A 19,485-nucleotide genomic window follows, 5' to 3' on the forward strand; every position below is an offset into this window, starting at 1 on the left:
ATGAATGCCCAAAGCTGGTATGAGTTGAAAATGGTCTACACGGAGTCACATCCAAACCGAATGTGACGATTCTCAGTTTTCTATGAGTTGCCATATTGAACCCACTTATGGATCAACCACTTGTTGGATCCCACACATATTTCAAGAACATGGGCAGCTTGCTATGGGACCACATCACAGGTGTAAGAGAGACACTACAGGGGCACGAATGGATTTGAATGAGGTAGGCAAGATGGAGGCACTTTGGCTGCAGCTACCTCACGCTTCTTGGGTTTTGTCCACTAAAGAAGAGTGCATTGTAAAGCAAATAGTCAAGTCTATCCGCACTCTAACGGGTACAATGCGTTCTCTCAGGTCTGCATTTTCTAAAGACGACCAATTATTAGGGCTAAAATCCCATGATTGGCATAAGATATGTCAGGTTTGTACTACGAATGGATTGTAAGTGGCCTGTATTTTACTATTTGGAGTGTAGTCATTATTCATAATGAAGGAGATTAAGACGTCCTCTATTGAATCCGCGAGGCGCGGAGCAGTGGAGATAGTCTGTCTCTTTGAGAAATACGTGCCTACCAGCATGCTCACGATATAAATCCACCTTCTTGTGCATCCTGTAGATGAAGTGGAGATTGTTGAACCTGTCCATACGCGATGGATGTTTTTCTTGGAGCGCTTCATAAAAACCCTAAAAGGCTTTGTGCGACAATGCGCTCCGCCAGAAGGTAGCATGGCTAAAGGTTGGTTGGTGTCTAAAGCGCTAGTGCATATTTCACAATGGCTACTAACGGTGGATCCACACAACAGTATGTTATGGTTGCGGAAGGATGATGATAGACTAACCGGAGATATGGTGATTGAAAATGGGGTAGAAAAAGGAATGGATGCTACAATGGAGGGGAAAGTGAATCGCTTTTATATGTTGCTCATGTTGTCACAATAAATGACAACTGGCCCATCTGTAGGCTGATGCATATCATAAAGTAGCTTATGCAACCAAGCTACCTCACATGCAGCCATTGCTGCACCCCTGTACTCAGCCTCTGTGGCTCGATAAGGCAACTGTAGGCTGTTTCTTGCTGCTCCAAGTGACTGCAGCACTTCCAAAAGAGAACACATATCCACTGGTAGATCGTCTATCAGAAATACTACCAGCCCAATCAGCATCAATGTATCCATGCAACTTTATCTGAACCCCAGTCTCATAAAATAGTCCATACTGTAATGTGGACTTCACATATCTGAGTATGCGTCTAGCCGCATCCAAATGCGGTTTCCTTGGAGCCTGCATAAACTGACTTACCAATCCAACAGCATAGCTCAAATCTAGCCTGGTAATAGTCATATAAATCAAGCTTCCTACTATGCGTCTGTACATAGTAGGGTCTTCCAGAAGCTCACCTGCATCTGCGCGCTCAGCTTCACATTCTGCTCCAAAATGAACTGAAATAGGGTTACAGCCTGTCATCCCATATTTGGACAACATGTCCAATCCATACTGCCTCTGCAAGAGCTGTATCCCTTGCTTGCACAATGGGGGAATACACACAGAGGTGGAGGCTGAAAACAGTTTTTCTCTTCTTAGTTGTGTAAGCCAAAAAGAACTCAAGTACATAGAAATAGAAGAACCCTATATATGGGTCTCAAACCAAACTCAACTAACTAAGGTGGCATACTAACTGAGCCACGAACTAGAGTAGATAAGGATAGCTGTCATGTAGCTATTATTCATGGGCGGTGTACCAATCGCATCTGCAACTGACACGTCGGTGACATAAATGCACAACGGTCACCCTGGCATATCACGAGTGGAGCTCGATATCTCAACACGCCTAGTGGACGAAGATACACGTCCATATTCTTGACTTTGTAGCGGCCAGGAACGAGCAAGCTAAGGATAAGGTGTCCTTTCTTCGTAGAAAGCCATGGAGGGATGTTGTAGTTAACAAGGACTACATGCCATACTATATAAGAAGTTGCGCACATACGGAATGGGTTCACGCCATCCATAGCAAGACTGAGCCAAAGATTCCTTGGCTAAGCCGAGAAAGGTATAGTCAATGTGGCTCCATGTGCGTAAATGCGCTGATATTCGTTGGACTCCATTTGTGGATCTATTATGTGCATGCCATGTTGTCAAGCTTGCCATGCCCGACATAAAAACATGTGATGTATATGGGGAATAATTGGAAACTGGTGAAGAAATTTTTGAGGGATGGTTTGCCTTTGCATGTCCTGTCCATGTTTGGAGAATGCACAGCTCAAGCATATAACCTTAGCAAAGATAAGTGAATTCTCCAAATGTAGTATTTGCTCAAAGATCAAAGAGCAACTTGAAACAAAAAAGTGTCTTCAAGAGCAAAATATGATTCGAAAAAAGTGTCAATGTCACATGCTACAACAACAAATTTGTAGGAACATATACTATAATTGGCAGTTGGCCTTAGCATTATATCTAGAGAAAAACATATGCATCATACATGATAAGATGGAGTAGCAAAAGACAGTTATCCTTAGGTTAAGGCTTTGATCAAAAAAGATTGGAACATCTACTCAACTACCAATTTCTTTAATGGGCATGATTATACATGGGCATGGAGAAGGCAGATATGGATATTTCTCACTTGATCTATGGCCTGATCATCCCAACTTCACAATTACCTCATTGTCCTTATGCTTCTTACTATCCATTTAGAGTACAAACTTGACATATCTTATGCCAATCATTAGATTTTAGCCCTGATAATTGGTCGTCTTTAGAAAACAGGGACCTAAGCGAATGCATCATACCCGTTGGAGTGCGGATAGACTTGATAATTTGCTTCACAATATACTTTTCTTTAGTGGACAAAACCCAAGGAGCACAAGGTAGCTGCAAGCGACCATTAGTACTCGACTGTGGCCAAAGCCCCTTCATCTTGCCTACCTCCTTCAAATCCATTTGTGCCCCTGCGTAGTGTCTTTCTTTCCTGTGATGTGGTCCCATAGTAAGCTACCCACATTCTTGAAAATATGCATGGGATCCAACAAGTAGTTGATATGTAAGTGGGTCCAATATGGCAACTCATAGAAAACTAAGAACCGTCGCATTCCATTTAGATGTGGCTCCATCTGGACCATTTTCAACTAGTACTAGCTTTGAGCGTTCATTCATGTTGAAGGTCATCCAAGATAACCTTCCCTCAGTTCATCACCCTTTGGCAAGAAAGCCACGTGTCCTTGATATACCATCTTCTTCATGGTTCATGACCTTCGGGAGTCTATTTGTGGCCCACACAATGGACATGCATGATAACCTTAGGTAACCATACCTATCCCAATACCTCTATCTATTGAATAGAAAGTTGAAGAAGCTATGATAGATACTACCAACGAGAATGGAAGCCTACTTACCTGAGCACCTGTCGAGTCCCGAAAAGTCATGCGTGGTCCACATGAGATGGCTCGTATACTAGCGGACCGTCGACCATTGCGCTTGCTCATGTCTTCCATGGCGACCCCCTCCTGCCACAAAATCTTAATCTCATCAACTAATGGACGAAGATACATGTCCATATTCTTGACTTTGTAGCAGCCAGGAATGAGCAAGCTAAGGAAGAGGTGTCCTTTCTTCGTAGAAATACATGGAGGGATGTTGTACTTAATAAGGACTATAGGCCCACACTATATAAGAAGTTGAGCACATACCAAATGTGCACACGCCATCCATAGCAAGACTGAGTCAAAGATTCCTTGGCTCTCGGGCAAAGACTGAAAAGGTACAGTCAATGTGGCTCCATACACGTAAATGTGTTGATATTCATTGGACTCCATGTGTGGATCTATTGTGTGCATGTCATGTTGTCAAGCTCACCATGCTAAACATACAAAACATATGATGTATACGAGGGATAAGTGGAAAGTGTCTGAGAAATTTTTGAGGGATGGTTTGCCCTTGCATGTCGTGTTGATACCTATGAGCACTGCACATTGGACATGTATCCGTAGTGTATTTTCCTCGAAACAATACGCAATCGTTGATACATGCATGGATATTTTTGTAGTCTATGCCAAGCTTTCGTAAAACATGTTGCGCATCATCACGACACTTAGGTATGATATTTACAAGTGGTAATATAGGATTCATTAGTAACCTTAAAATAAATCATACAACACCTTGAAAAAGCATAATTGTTTTTTATGATAGTGCCGAAAAGAAATCAATTAAGCATACGTAGAAGGTACCTATATAACTCGATCACACTCACATCACTCCACTCGTATTTTGCTTACACACTTAGGAGCCCAAGTAGTGTCTTCAGGAGAGATACTCGGCACCCATTATATATGTAATATATCAAATATATACCAAATATTTATTTTGATTTTTTTTCTCCCTCTCGCACGGTGGCGCGTCGTGCTGGTAGGGTGGAAGGGGATAGAGGAGCTAGCAAGCTCCTCGCTGGAGCTTGCTAGGCTCCACAAGCATGCATAGTGAAATGCTTGAGAGGGAGGATTCCCTCCCCTCCCCTATTTAACCAGAAGGGGGGCCCTACTGCTGCTGGGGGTACGAAGGAGAGGAGATAAGACTGAGGACGAAGATTAGTGCTGCTGCCGCTTGATGCCATAATGCCATGCTGAACACCGAGGGAGAGAGAGGAGGATAAAGCCAAGCCGTCGCCGCTTGTAGACTACCCCTCCCCCCGTCGTCGCCATCTCCATTTCCTGCCGCCATCGGATGGCTGATTACCCCCCCTCCTACTACGTGGGGTATGGAAGCTTCCTTGAAGAAGCTTCCTAAGGGGGGGCTAATTAAGCCCCCTTTCACCCCCTTATATCCCTTTTACCCTTTCACCCCCCTCATATCCCTTTTACCCTTTCACCCCCCCTCATACTCCTTTTTGACATACCCCTAAGCCCTTTTTTATTCCCCCCCGTGTCCCCATTATTTCTTTCTCCCCCCCCCCTCACACCCCGGTTTTGAAGCTCTAAAGCTTCTAAGAGGCCCTAATCCCTCTTTCCCTTGGAACCACACCCCCCCCGGTTTTTTTAACCCTTAACCCCTTCCCGTAGAGCCACTAAACCCCAACCCGTGTTTAAGCCACCATAGCCCCCTCTCCCCTTGGCCTCAAAAACCATTAAGCCGCTCCGTGGTTTTAATAAGCCTTCCTCTTGAAGGGTTTTATAACCTGTTTTTCCACCCTCCCCGTGATTTAAAAATCCTCCCTGTGGTCTTTCCCCATGAAATGCCTTAGGGTCCTATAAGCCCTTTCATATTGCAAGCCTCTTAATCCTTCCTTGTGGGCTTCCACTAGCCTTCTCCAAGTGGTTTTATACCCCCACCTGAGATTTAAGCACCCATTCCCTCGCAAGTTCCATGGCCTTTTCTTTTAGGCTTTATAAACCTTTCCCTCTCCGAAGAAGTTAAGACCTTACAGGTCTTGTTACCCCTTCCTTGTGGTTAATCCTGTAATGACTCCTTGCTTCGAAAGAAAGAAGAAGAGTATTGAAGTGGCGGTGGAATTCCGAAAAGGAGTGTAAAGCTGCCTTCACGTTCGAAGGATTACAACTACGATGCCACCTAAGAAAGTCCAAGGAGTAGCTGCGGGAGTGTCATCTCCTGGTATCCATGTGGATATCTCACCCCAAAACCAGGTTTTTCCTTCTTGGTTTTTATATCGGTTTTAATTCAATCATGCAAGATGAATTGTTAGGATAAGTTATATTTTGTCCTAGTTATTTACGATGAAGGAATTTAGTTTAATTGAACATGCATAATGGATAATGTATAAAATATAGTTTTCCTTCAAATAACATTATGCATTGAAACGAATTATGAGCAAGATTATTTACCCACTATAGTAGTATATTTCATCTAGATCGTGAAGGTATAAAAATTGCATCTTGCACCATTAACCCCTATTCTTTTTACAACGAATCATCATAGAAGGGGAAATTCATGAAAGGTTTCTTACGTTGCTTAAACTCCAGGAAGTTATCATTGCTAACTGCATATCTTAGCAAGGAAAAGATTGTTTATTTGGCATGAGTTTTGTTTGCAAGGAAAAAAGGAAGATTAATTGAATTTACCTAACCTCGAAGAAACAAAGTTTAGGACTGAAAAATCAATCGTCACAATAGATAAAAAATCGTGCCGAGGTGATCTCGATATTACCTTCTAAGAGTTAACTGAATTAATATAAACTTAGAAATACCTATGCTACGAAATATGCATTGTGAATGATTTAAAAATCCAAGCAACGTTTATACCTTAAATACTTGCCTACCTTCCCTGATTGTAGGGTCAATAAATCGTAAATGTAAAAGAACTAGGGTTTGTCCTTGAGGTTCTTAAAAAGAGACCATAGGTCTGACAAACGTCAGCTTAAGAAACTAAAACAGATTGTTTCATCGCATATTACGATGCAAGACTTGCGCAGCAAGTACGAAGTCATATGGTCTTGTGATTGATTCATAAGAAGAAAGATTAAATACCCTCAACAAGGATGGCGGATCCTTACGCAAGTTATCTTGCAAAAAAAGAAGGATGTATTCTTTGATATCCTTCTAAGTAAGGAAGGTTAAAACCGGAAACTAAAGCATCCAATGAACTTTAGGGTTGAAAAACTTGGGTTAATAGGGTACGCCCTAACCCAGAATATAAAGGATCTTGCCAAGTTGCAAGACACCCTGGAACAAGTGCTGATGCATTTGAAAGGAAAGAATTATCCCTTAGCAGTTTGCCAACAACAAGATCAGTTAATGGAAATGTTTGTGCTTGCTAGAGATTTTAGAGCACTGTTTGATTTATGAATTACAAATTAAATGAATATCTATACTTCAGGTTGAAGACTTGAAGGGAGAGGCAGTTTCAGTTACCCCCGACTGCCTGCTTGACCCTAACCAAGGGGGTTGTTGACCGTGCCGGGAACGTGGACCGAACCCGCCGCGAGAGGTCTCTCCGTTGAGCTCTACTTGGAGCACGAGGACGCTTGGGTGCTAGGGGGGCTCTGGCCATAAATCCATCGCCTTTCGGGTCCTGCACAAGAGGCTAACGTGACTCGGGATTGGATCTCGAGGCCCGCATACTAGTCTACGGGCAGAAGCTTGGAATAGTGATCCCTATGGATTACTGGATAGCCTTCGGGCGGATTATGGGCAAGCCTATGGGCGGAACTCCTTGTATTTCAAAGATAAATATGATGATATGTTAATAAAGAACTTGTTTGATATTGTTTTTCTATGTCACGTGATAAGATTACGTGAAGGAACCAGTGCTTAACGGTTTAATTAAAGAAGCTGATTGTTACGTGTCCAATTAATGTGTTAGATAATTACATAACTAAAACAAACCGAGAAAAGTGCGGAGGATGGGCCATGGGTCCGTCCTACGGTTGGGTGGTCCCGGTTAGCCAGGAACTTTTCTCAAATCTCGAAGAACAGCGGGATGATTATCAAGGGACACGAACAACAAAAGTATTGACCTAGAGTTATGTCTTACCGATTTACGTTGTTTTAGGGGAACGGAATGAGACTATGCCTTATGGCAGAGAGGTTGAGCTTTGCATCCCTCTCATTTCCCATTCTCTTTGAACCAAGTACAGCGTGAATCTGCTTCGGTCCTGGCGTTTCTGTGTAAAGTAGTTCGCTTGGGTCCGACGCTAGTTGCTGTTAGGTAATGACCAATCAGGAAAACCCTAATTCCGATCGATCCTAAGTGGGAACGGCCAGAATACCTCCGCTACGTGGTAGACGCGGGAAGCCCTAGATCGCAATACCTGTAACATTCCATGGGAGTGCCGGGCGGAGCTTTCTAGACATCCTTTCCAATGGACTGCTAAGACGTGTCCTGGATAATATTAGTGGACACATTACAGTTGGTATCAGAGCCCACCAACAAGGAAATTGCTTTTATGAAATCTCAATGAAATGAAGTAAAGAAATTGTTGCTGTCCAAACATTTCCTTACCTTCAATGGTGTCTTGCAAAATTACGAAGCGTGGAACAAGTTTTTGGTATTTCGAGTCATGTTTATGACTACAATGCATTCTCTGCTTTATAGACAAAGGATTGGGATGATGAACATCTTGGAGCAGATCTATAATCCATCACCTTTATACATGGAACGAAGATGGACGGATGCTTCAGGAATCTACTATGTAGCCGCCCACCGGTTTGCTTACCTACAGACCAACCTAAAGAGGATCAAGTGGTTGGAAGACTTGAAAGTCGTGAAGCTATTCGTTTTTGTGGAAGCTCACGTAAATTCGACTTTACATATTCGAGGTCGGAGGGTTGAGATGAACTCATATGTATATGAGGAAGTAACTCGTGTAATCCCCACCGACAGGATTAAAGTGTTGGGCCGCCATGAGAAGTATGGATTCCAACGGAAAGGATATCCTGAACTTCCAATGACTTACCAATTCCTGAAGATCCATGACCCAAAACCTTACTATTACACAGTTCCTGTAGATAAATGCAATACAACGTTGTTCTCCCCAAACTAAATATAACAATTGGCTTATCATTACATGAAATGTTGTATTCGAAAGGCCTATGCCCATGTAAATACAAATAAAGACATCTTTTTATCAATGTCTGGCTGTGCATAAGAGTTGATAAAAAGTTAAGCAGCTACATTGTTTACGAGATAGCTGAATTAAAGATAAGCTAACAATAACGTTAAGAAAACCTTTATTGAGGCACAACCCCAGGTACAGGTTCTTTATTTGCCTCCTACATCAAGTACTGCTGTGATCCAAGAGAAGAAGTTCCTTCTCAAGTAGATTAAGCCACCCGAGTTTGACGGGAGAGGCAGATTCGTCCAGGCTGATGCTGAAATTTGGATTGAATCCATGGAGGATTACTTTGAAGCAGCCGGTACTGCACCCACCAATCAAGCAATGCTCGCCAAGTTAAAACTCACCGACGAAGCCAGACTTTGGTGGAAGCAATGGTGCAGGGTTCAAGGGATCGCAGAGGGATCCGTTACCTGGGAGAAGTTGAAGAAATCCGTGCAGGGTAGATACTTACCACTTGCATACCGCACGCAGAAAATGAACGAGTTCTACGAGCTAAAACAGCTAGGACTCACTCTTGATGCATACTACTCCAAATTCGTCTCACTTTTAAAGTATGCGCCACAGATGGACATGACATAGCAGGTGTCCAAATTTTGTGCGGGCTTAAATCCACAGTAAATACCCGTCTCGAATCTATGCGTCCATCCGATTTTTAGGATGCACTCATTCGAGCGGCGCCTATAATTCAGGAGGTGCAAGCGAGACCAAGGGGTAACAAAACCTGGTCTTATAATGACCTGAACAGAGGAGCATTTAGACCTCAAATGAAGAGAGTTCAAGGTCATAATCAGGGACAAAGAAAGAAAGCTAGGACAAATAACGTCAACAACTTTGTTCCTACTCAAAGTAATGGCCGAAACCTCCGTTGTTTCCACTGCAACGAACCCGGCCACTTCAAGAGGCAATGCCCCAAGCTTGGTGGAGGACATCGCCAAGTGCCTTTCCAAGGAATAGGCCGTGGTCAAGGAACCGCTACTCGAGGAAGAGGAAGAACCGCCTGCATTGCCAATAGGCAAATGTGCGAAGGAGGGGAAGAAGAAGATCCGACCATGGAAGAAGAATTCGAAAGAGCGACAGTCCATGCCGCTTTACACAAGAAAGGGCCGAATCGCCAGTTCTCGGTGATTCAAACACCGTCGGACTATCCAGGTAAAGGTTTCAAAACCTTGATTGATTGTGGCAGTACACATTCCTTTATCTTACGAGCATGTGCAAAAAGATTAGGAATAGCCACAGTAGAAGCACCAACCCTGCTTGTGGAATTGGCAAATGGTTGTGAGGTAACATGTACCAGGCAAACTGCTAAGGTGGAATTCTTTCTGGGAGAAAATAAGACTTCAGTTAAATTCAGAGTCATGAATTTAGGTATCCATAAGTGTCTACTCGGAATGGATTGGCTTAAGCCCAACGATGCCCACATTCACTGTGGAAAGGGTCAAGTTTCCTTTCAAAACTCTGAAAGGGAATTAGTCACAACTCAAGGTGAGGCAGGAGTGCCAAGAATCCAATTGGCCAAAGTATCTCGGATCATAAAAGGAGTCAGAAAAGGATTACCCGTTTACTTGATCAAACTCAACAAGTTAGATCAAAAGCAAGAGTCTCATGAAGGACCTTCTTGGCTAAAGGAATACGTGGACGTATTCCCTGAAGAGTTGACCGAACTTCCGCCTCAAAGAGAAGTGGATCATGAGATTAGGTTAGTACCTGGAGCTGTGCCAATTGCCAAGAGACATTATAGAATGTCCATACCAGAAGCAATTGAGCTGAAGGAACAACTCAAGCAATTGTTAGATCAGGGCTATATCCGGCCTAGCAATTCACCGTGGGGAGCTCCAGTACTATTCCAGAAAAATAAGGATGGGACACTTCGACTATGTATTGATTACCGAGGGTTGAATCAATCAACAATCAAGAACAAGTATCCTATTCCTAGAATAGATGAGCTTCTTGATCATCTTCAGGGTGCGAAGATCTTCTCCAAGATTGATCTCAGGTCAGGTTACTATCAGATAAGGATCAAGGAAGAAGATATCCCAAAGACGGCCTTCAATACAAGATATGGGCACTTTGAGTTTCTGGTTATGTCATTCGGGCTTATGAATGCACCTGCCACCTTCAATAGATTAATGCAGGATATCTTTAGGCCATATCTTGATGATTTCGTGCTTGTCTTCTTCGATGACACTTTAGTCTATTCTAAACAGGAAGAAGATCATGAACCTCAACTTCGGATTGTCCTTGAGACAATGAGGTCACATAAGCTGTATGCAAAAATGAAGAACTGTGCATTCTTCAAGCGTTAGATTGAATATCTGGGATTCATAGTATCATCAAAAGGAATATCAATAGACCCAGCCAAGGTCAGAGATGTGCTTGAGTGGCCAATACTAGTATTCGTCAAAGAGATACGTAGCTTTCTTGGATTGACAGGATGGTATAGGGTCTTCATAAAAAACTATGCTTTGATTGCAGCACCTCTGACGGATTTACTGAAGAAGCAGACTTCCATTACATGGTCAACTCCCGAACAAAATAGCTTCAAAATATTGAAGCAAAGTTTGGTATCAGCACACCTATTCTAAAACTTTCAGACTTCAATAAGGAGTTCGAGGTAGTAACCGATGCTAGCATTCTTGACTTGGGATGTGTACTTATGCAAGAAGGTCATCTAGTAGCGTACTCATCAAGGAAATTGAAGAGTCATGAAAGGAATTATGCTACGCATGATCTGGAATTGCTAGCTGTCATCCATGCTCTAAAGCTTTGGAGACACTACCTCTTGGGTAATAAGTTTACTCTAGAAATTGACCATAAGAGTCTCAAATGGATCTTTACCCAGAACGAGCTCAACATGAGGCAACGTCGGTGGATTGAAGTGTTGGAGGAATATGACTTTGAAATCAAGTACCGTCCAAGGAAAGAGAACGTAGTTGTCGATGCACTTAGTCGCAAGGCATTCCTAAATTCCCTAATCTTGCAGAATCCATCAACGGCCAGATCTCTAGCTACAAAAGTATCTATGCCAAACAACCCTACACTTGAGTTAGCTAGAGAGGAAGCATGCCACGATTTGGCCTACCAAACAATGCTAAAGGAAATCTCTACCAAGAGCAGAATCAAAAGTTGCAAGCTAAGTATCAGGAATTTTCCATTGATAATGGACTTGTCTACTACACAACAAGGCTGTGTATACCAGCAAGCCAGTCACTTAAGCAGAAGATAATGTGGGAAGCTCATGATTCCCCTTTCGCAGGACATCCTGGCTATGCTAAGACTCTTAATGCAGTTAGGAAGAGCTACCATTGGGAAAGGCTCAAAGGTGACGTTCTTAAATATGTCACTGAGTGTTTGTCTTGCCAACGTATCAAAGCCGAACATGTAATGATGCCAGGGAAACTGTAACCGCTTGACATCCCCCAAATGAAATGGGAATTCATCAGTATGGATTTTGTTGTAGGCTTACCCAAACTCTAGGGAGGATACAACTCCATCATGGTTGTGGTTGACATGCTTACCAAGGTTGCACACCTTATTCCAGTAAAGACAAACTATAAAGCCTCCGACATTGCAAGATTGTTTATCAAGGAGATATTCAAGCTACATGGTTTACCCAGAAGAATCATTAGTGACCGTGATTCTCTCTTCACATCACACTTCTGGAGAGCTATCTTTGAAGCTATTGGGACTCAACTCTGTTTTAGCACCACCTACCATCCCCAAACGGATGGCCAAACAGAGCGAGTAAATCAAGTTATCGAGGATATGCTTAGGGCATACTGCTCTGGAGAACCAAAGAGGTGGATTCAATACTTGCCTTTGGTTGAATTTTCCTACAATGCTTCTTACCAGCAGAGCATTCAAATGACCCCTTTTCAAGCATTATATGGTCATGATTGCAGAAGTCCCCTAAACTTCTCAGATCCAACCTTAAGGGTTGAAGCTTCAAGACAGATGTTGGAAGAAATGGATGATCAAATAAAGTCAATAAGACAAGAAATACAAGCGGCCAAGGATAGACAAAAGGCATACGTGGATTTGAAGCATCAAGAAAGAGTCTTTGAAGAAGGAGACATGGTCTTCATTCGCGTACGCCCTAAAAAGAGTTCTCTATCCCTAGGAGATTGCAAGAAGCTAAGTCCAAGGTATTGTGGGCCGTACAAAATCCTCAAATGCCTAGGACACAATGCTTATAGATTGCAACTCCCTGAGAACCTAAAGGTTCACAATGTATTCCATATCAGCCTATTGAAAAAATATGTACCCAACCCTAACCATGTACTTGATGACCAACAAATTGTAATGCCTAGTCAAGGAGTCCTTGAACTAAGGCCGGATAGGATCTTAGATGTTAGGGAGAGACAGTTAAGATCCAGAACCTTGAGAGAATGCCTCGTCCAATGGAAAGATTATCCCGAAGAGGATGCCACTTAGATAGAAGAAGACACTCTCAACCATTAATATCCCTAGTTTATCTCGAGATGAGGACATCTCGATTCCTCTAAGGGGAAGAGAATGTAATATATCAAATATATACCAAATATTTATTTTGATTTTTTTTCTCCCTCTCGCGCGGCGGCGCGTCATGCTGATAGGGTGGAAGGGGATAGAGGAGCCAGCAAGCTCCTCGCTGGAGCTTGCTCGGCTCCACAAGCATGCATAGTGACACGCTTGAGAGGGAGGATTCCCTCCCCTCCCCTATTTAACCAGAAGGGGGGCCCTGATGTGCTGGGGGTACGAAGGAGAGGAGATAAGACTGAGGATGAAGATTAGTGATGCTGTCGCTTGACACCATAACGCCGTGCTGAACGCCGAGGGAGAGAGAGAAGGATAAAGCCAAGCTGTCGCTGCCTACAAACTACCCCCCCCCCGTCATCGCCATCTCCATTTCCTGCCGCCGTCGGATGGCTGGTTACCCCCCCTCCTGCCACGTGGGGTATGGAAGCTTCCTTGAAGAAGCTTCCTAAGGGGGGGAGCTAATTAAGCCCCCTTTCACCCCCCTTATATCCCTTTTACCCTTTCACCCCCCTCATATCCCTTTTACCCTTTCACCCCCCTTATACTCCTTTTTAACATACCCCCTAAGCCCTTTTTTATTTCCCCACGTGTCCCCATTATTTCTTTCTTCCCCCCCCCTCACACCCCGGTTTTGAAGCTCTAAAGCTTCTAAGAGGCCCTAGGCCCTCTTTCCCTTGGAACCACATTTCCCCCCCCCCCCCCCCCGAGTTTCTTTAACCCTTAACCCCTTCCCGTAGAGCCACTAAACCCCAACCCGTGTTTAAGCCACCATAGCCCCATCTCCCCTTGGCCTCAAAAACCATTAAGCCCCTCCGTGGTTTAAATAAGCCTTCCTCTTGAAGGGTTTTATAACCTATTTTTCCACCCTCCCCGTGATTTAAAAATCCTCCCTGTGGTCTTTCCCCATGAAATGCCTTAGGGTCCTATAAGCCCTTTCATATTGCAAGCCTCTTAATCCTTCCTTGTGGGCTTCCACAAGCCTTCTCTAAGTGGGTTTATACCCCCACCCGAGATTTAAGCACCCATTTCCTCGCAAGTTCCACGACCTTTTCTTTTAGGCTTTATAAAGCTTTCCCTCTCCGAAGAAGTTAAGACCTTAAAGGTCTTGTTACCCCTTCCTTGTGGTTTATCCCGTAACGACTCCTTGCTTCGAAAGAAAGAAGAAGAGTATTGAAGCGGCGGTGGAATTCCGAAAAGGAGTGTAAAGCTGCCTTCACGTTTGAAGGATTACAATTGCGATGCCACCTAAGAAAGTCTAAGGAGTAGCTGCAGGAGGGTCATCTCCTGGTATCCATGTGGATATCTCACCCCAAAACCAGGTTTTTCCTTCTTGGTCTTTATATCGGTTTTAATTCAATCATGCAAGATGAATTGTTAGGATAAGTTATATTTTGTCCTAGTTATTTACGATGAAGGAATTTAGTTTAATTGAACATGCATAATGGATAATGTATAAAATATAGTTTTCCTTCAAACAGCATTATGCATTGAAACGAATTATGAGCAAGATTATTTACCCACTATAGTAGTATATTTCGTCTAAATCGTGAAGGTATAAAAACTGCATCTTGCACCATTAACCCCTATTCTTTTTACAACAAATCATCATAGAAGGGGAAATTCATGAAAGGTTTCTTACGTTGCTTAAACTCTAGGAAGTTATCATTGCTAACTGCATATCTTAGGAAGGAAAAGATTGTTTATTTGGCATGAGTTTTGTTCGCAAGGAAAAAAGGAAGATCAATTGAATTTACCTAACCTCGAAGCAACAAAGTTTAGGACTGAAAAATCAATTGTCACAATAGATAACAAATCGTGCTGAGATGATCTCGATATTATCTTCTAAGAGTTAACCGAATTAATATAAACTTAGAAATACCTATGCTGCGAAATATGCATTGTGAATGATTTAAAAATCCAAGAAACGTTTATACCTTAAATACTTGCCTACCTTCCCTAATTGTAGGGTCAATAAAGCGTAAATGTAAAAGAACTAGTGTTTGTTCTTGAGGTTCTTAAAAAGAGACCGTAGGTCTGACAAATGTTAGCTTAAGAAACTAAAACGGATTATTTCATCGCATATTACGATGCAGGACTTGCGCAGCAAGTACGAAGTCATATGGTCTTGTGATTGATTCACAAGAACAAAGATTAAATACCCTCAACAAGGATGGCGGATCCTTAGGCAAGTTATCTTGCAAAAAAAAAAAGGATGTATTCTTTGATATCATTCTAAGTAAGGAAGGTTAAAATCGGAAACTAAAGTATCCAATGAACTTTAGGGTTGACCAAGTTGGGTTAATAGGGTACGCCCTAACCGAGAATATAAAGGATCTTGCCAAGTTGCAAGACACCCTGGAACGAGTGCTGATGCATTCGAAAGGAAAGAATCATCCCTTAGCAGTTTGCCAACAATAAGATCGGTTAATGGAAATGTTTGTGCTTGCTAGAGATTTTAGAGCACTGTTTGATTTATGAATTACAAATTAAATGAATATCTATACTTCAGGTTGAAGACCTGAAGGGAGAGGCAGTTTCAGTTACCCCCGACTGCCTGCCTGGCCCTAACCAAGGGGGTTGTTGACCGTGCCGGGTGGACCGAACCCACCGCAAGAGGTCTCTCCGTTGAGCTCTACTTGGAGCAGGAGGACGCTTGGGTGACAGGGGGGCTCTGGCCGTAAATCCCTTGCCTTCCGGGCCCTGGGCAAGAGGCTAACGTGACTCAGGATTGGATCTCAAGGCCCGCATACTAGTCTACGGGTGGAAGCTTGGACTAGTGATCCCTATGGATTACTGGATAGCCTTCGGGCGGATTATGGGCAAGCCTACGGGCAGAACTCCTTGTATTTCAAAGATAAATATGATGATATGTTAATAAAGAACTTTTTTTATATTGTTTTTCTATGTCACGTGATAAGATTACGTGAAGGAACCAGTGCTTAACGGTTTAATTAAAGAAGCTGATTGTTACATGTCCAATTAATGTGTTAGATAATTACATAACTAAAAAAAACCGAGGAAAGTGCGGAGAATGGGCCATGGGTCCGTCCTACGGTTGGGTGGTCCCGGTTAGCCGGGAACTTTTCTCAAATCTCGAAGAACAGCGGGATGATTGTCAAGGGACACGAACAATGAAAGCGTTGACCTAGAGTTATGTCTTACCGATTTACGCTATTTTAGGGGAACGGAATGGGACTATGCCTTATGGAAGAGAGGTTGAGCTTTGCATCCCTCTCGTTTCCCATTCTCCTTAAACCAAGTACAGCGTGAATCTGCTTCGGTCCTGGCGTTTCTGGGTAAAGTAGTTCGCTTGGAAGAGATTGTGAGAAGGAGCTTGACAGAGAGAGAGAGCGAGAGGAGTTACCTCGAGAGGTTACAAGGGAGAGAGTTAGCTCAATTCCCCCTATCTCGTTCTTCGACTAAGCCACCTTCTCTTATGCTCTTCCATCTCAAAATCCATTCCTCCTTCTTATCTCTTAAATCTATTTGTAGAGGATGGCCCCCAAGAGAAGAATATTGCGTATGGATGGTAATCCTACAACTAGCAAGGAAGGTTCAGGCGAAGGCATCACTGTCAATCCAACCACGGTATCGATCGTACATAATGTATTTCCAGATTGATAGATGCTTGCTTTGATTCTCTCATGCGATACATTAGGCTCCATACTTTGCCGGGCTAGAATAGGTCATTGAAAATGATAAATTGCATCTCAAATATTCAAAGATGGAGTTTGCGAAGTGCTTGTATCAAGGGAAGTTAATTGAACCTAGCTGCTATTCGACGATTCCATGCATAGCATAAGCAACATATGAGACTCTAAAGTATTAAGAATCGATGAGTTTTCGATGAATCTTTACCAAGGACAATATTGTTTAAGGTTCGCAGATGGATAGACGGTACATACATGGAAGAGAATATGTGAACGTTACATCAATGACACGCAACTCCTTACCTTAGGAGAAAGGAAGATAAAGTCAAGACAAAATGTTGCATAGTAGGGAAAGGCTAAAAGATAAATGTCACTTAGAGAAGAGGCATAAATTCTCTTGCTGGATTGATTAGTTTGCATGGAAATGATAGGACTTACGTCATGTACAATATCTGAACCCTTAGCTATATGCCTTAACCAAAAGAAGGAAAATTTTTATCGTGTCTATTCTTGCAATGCTTGAAAAAGAATGCCATTGTTTTGTTGGTTAATTGAACAACATGCTAAATGGTTTTACAATCAATTGATTGTTGGATTGTGGTTTGGATGATTATTCCAATTACTTGTGTTTGTTTGATGGTAAATGCATGGGAGGGTCTATGATAACAAATTGCCATGCGAATAAAGAAATGTTTTCTTAGACAATGATATTAGGGCTGAATGCCTTGATTGTGCTTGATTCTTAATTGTGCTCCATCCACTACATACCACCCCTAGATAGATAGCCACACTGAAAGTGTAAATAAATCGCTTGAGACATGCTTGTGGCTCTTTTGCCATGATGTACATCATAGTAGGGATACATAGCTTAACTTGGCTGAGTTTGCCTATAATAACTCCACCCACTCTAGCATTGGGGCTTTCTCTTTTGAGGCATGATATACGTATAAGGTTTCCTTCCCTATACTCTTATTCAATGATAAGATCAATGCTTAGAGAAAAGCTGAGTCGGATCATATGTAGGCTGCCTGCTTTAGCAATGCAGAGTGAATCTTCAAAATGCACAAACTCACATGAAATTCTATGCTCATGAGAAAAGAAGACATTTGGAATTCCAAGAAGGGGAATTGGTTCTCTTGAAAGTGCCTAAGTCCTCTTACTCCACTCTCAAAGAGGGAAACAATAACCAACTAACCCACCATTTCTATGGCCCCTATCAAATCCTTACGAGAGTTGGTGACTTGGCCCACTAGTTAGAGCTTTCCCCTACTATCAAGATTCATAATGTGTTTCATGTTAGCTAGTTGAAGCCCTTCATTGGCACGCACCTAAGTGAACTATGTGGAAGAACTCCCCCCCCATAGACGAAGAAGGTATCATTCACTATATCCTTGAGGCAATCATTGGGCAACTAGACACCTAAGATCTTGATCCATGAAGGAGTACTTCATCAAATGACAAGGTCTCTACCCCGGGAAGAAGCCTCCTGGTGCCCAGCCACTATTGCCAATGAATTTCCTTACCTTCAATATTCCCAATCAGCTGAAGACTAGCTAGTTATGCCCCCATCTGACAACCCCTTGCTTGCAAACTAAACCATATTTTAGAATAGTTTTGTACTTTCTCTCCTCTTTCATCTCTTTGCTTTCAACCTTGCTTCCTTCTTCTTTCTCCCATGTTTCCTCTCTTTCTCTGTCCTCTTCTAGTCTTTCTTTCTCTTCTTCCTTCTCTCATTTTCTCTCTTCAACTCATTCTCCTCTCTCCTCTTGGCTTTCATTCATTACATCTTTGGTCTATCTATCTATCCATTTGCATGTCACTATGGAACTATAAGTTGGTATGAAAGGTGTATTGAGTTCACCATGCATAGAAATCTATCAACAAATATAGAGGTCACACACATTTATATTATGGTAGTAAATAGAGAAGTTTTATTTGACATCACTTACCTCTTTTTTGTAATTCCTAATAATTTCCCCTGGAGGTTAGTTATAAATATATGTATGCATCACATGGATTCAACATAAGGGATTTCTAACATACCATTTTTACACAGTGTTTACATCTAGAAGGGTCCCATATAAAGGGGCTACTTATAGATTGAATAGAAAAGGATAATGTTCTATTACGGAAAAATTCAAATATAAGGATATTTATAAATAGGCCTTGAATGAATGTGATATAGAGGGTATAGATATAGTGAATTCCCCAAAAATAATTCCCATTCTTTGATGGATATATACTTATTACAAAAAAATTTAAGTTGTAATTAAAAAACTCCTTTTTTAAATATAATCCGGGCCCAAATACAACTTTGTAAAGAAGATCTCACACATATATAGTGGCTCTATACTTGATAAGATATAGACGCTAAATTATGACAAATCATTGGAATAATGGACAAGAGACTTGATAGCAGCTTTGTATACTTTAGCTATGTATGCATTCCCATACACTATATTATTAGGCAAATATCCATGCTCTACAACTCCCCAAAATATTTGATATGATGACAAATAGAAACATACTTGCACACAATTATAGAAATTTTTTTCTTAAAGCACTAAAACTGACCGCCAAGAAAGGACACTCTTTAGATGCCTCCAAAAAATGTATAAGTTATTCTTGGGAAAGGACAACAAAAGTGAATGGAGAATGTTTCATGAAAGAAAATCCCTATAGAGATTACATCACCTAATGCTTGATTGCATTGTGGGAGATAGATGTATGATGTATAAGGACAAACAATTGTATAGCCT

The sequence above is a fragment of the Lygodium microphyllum genome, chromosome 20 (genome assembly GCF_053477565.2).
Source record: "Lygodium microphyllum isolate KBCC chromosome 20, Lygodium_microphyllum_v1.1.10, whole genome shotgun sequence".
Lineage (NCBI taxonomy): Eukaryota > Viridiplantae > Streptophyta > Polypodiopsida > Schizaeales > Lygodiaceae > Lygodium > Lygodium microphyllum.